Source organism: Rhinopithecus bieti, unplaced genomic scaffold (genome assembly GCF_001698545.2).
Source record: "Rhinopithecus bieti isolate Rb0 unplaced genomic scaffold, ASM169854v2 scaffold_56566, whole genome shotgun sequence".
Lineage (NCBI taxonomy): Eukaryota > Metazoa > Chordata > Mammalia > Primates > Cercopithecidae > Rhinopithecus > Rhinopithecus bieti.
In genome coordinates this window covers 35,710-37,376 of record NW_016821700.1, presented here as the reverse complement: position 1 = coordinate 37,376, position 1,667 = coordinate 35,710, and positions in this window count along the sequence as shown.

Below are 1,667 nucleotides of genomic sequence, written 5' to 3'. Positions count from 1 at the left end.
GTGGCTCACAGCTGTGGTCCCAGCTACTCGGGAGGCCAAGGTAGGAGGATCGCTGGAGCCCAGCAGGTCGAGGCTGCAGTTAGAGGAGATCATGCCACTGCACTCCATCCTTGGCAATACAGCCAAGCCCTGTCCCAAAATATTAATTAACTGATTGGTGTTCCAGTAGGCAGAGGCTGAGCCTCTAATACTGAGTCTAATGTTACCACTGCATACCCAGCATGCACAATTCTTGTAAGTTAAACAGCAGTGGGAGTGGACAGATCCACCTTAGATCCACCACAGTCAGCTGAAACCAGCAGCTCAAGACAAGTGGACCAGCCAGCAAGACCCAGATCATCCAACTCGGCTGGTCCTGAGACGAAACCAAACTGCTGCTGAGGACGACAGTCCTGTTCTGGTCACTTTCTGAGGCTGACCAGTCTACACATGGCTGAAGCTCGAAGAAACAGCAAGCCCTGCTCTAGCCACATACCGGAAGCTGACTAGACTATGCACAGCTGAAGCTTGAGGACATGTCAAGCAAGTAAATGTAGTTAGTAATCTTAAGACTAGTAGTTTTCCTTGTAATACTAACCGTTTCCCTACTGTTCTGTTCTGACCAACCTCCTCCCTTAGGCAAGGTCCTCTTCTGACCTCGCTGGATATGAATATGCTGTCCATTGTTTTGCTGTTGTTACTCCCCTTAACCATGTTAGAAGCAGCACCTATAGAAAGGTGTCCCCACTGCACACATACTACCTGGTCAGGGAACAGCATAACTAAGACTTTATTGTTCCATACTTGTTAGGAGTGTATAAGGACTCACTGAAGAACTTGTACTTAAAATCAGCCCACCTACTCAATTTGTGACCCTGGAAATAACCAACCTTATGTATGTTATAACCCAAAGTTTTCATCTGGTGAATAGTTTAAAATTCGTGCAAGGTCAAAAGAAAGTCCCCTCTTAAACCAAACCAAGGTCCCTCCCTTTTACCAAGGGCCTATTTCTCTGTATTTTGATGCTTGTCCAGCAGCAGGCCTAGACTCACCCGTCTGTGGTAACCTACCTGTACAAAATACTATAGAAATGACTACAAATACGTATGCGTGCCACCTTGTACCCCTGGGTCCCAGAAAAAGATGGTCAATATTGCATATCGTGGCACCCCAGCACACAACAAAGGCCAATTATGCTTACTGAAATGCCGGCAAAACCAGATTGTGAAACAAAAACCTGTCGTCCTGTAAACTGCACCATTCTAAAGCCAGACTTACCGATGCGCACTGCGGGTTACCCCACACGTCTCCACACACCTACCCAGCAACCTACCGATACGTTATCAAAAAGGAACCCGGACCAGCAACAATTCCGAGTCTTTAAATCATTCCATAAGCACGTAGACCAGAAGTTACCAGAGCCTCCTCCTTTAGCTCAAAACCTGTTTGCTCAGGTAGTGAAAACATTGCCAGCAGCTTAAGCGTTTCCTCATGCTGTTTGTAGAAGGACTAACATAGGAGACCAGTGGCCTTAAGAAGCAAAAGTGTTCATGTCACAAGATAATTTAACTCTAACTGACTCTTCCCCCAAACCGATGCCCACAAGTTCAAGCGCCTCGCTCTTAAAAACTTCCATTATCAGGCCGGGCGCGGTGGCTCAAGCCTGTAATCCCAGCACTTTGGGAGGC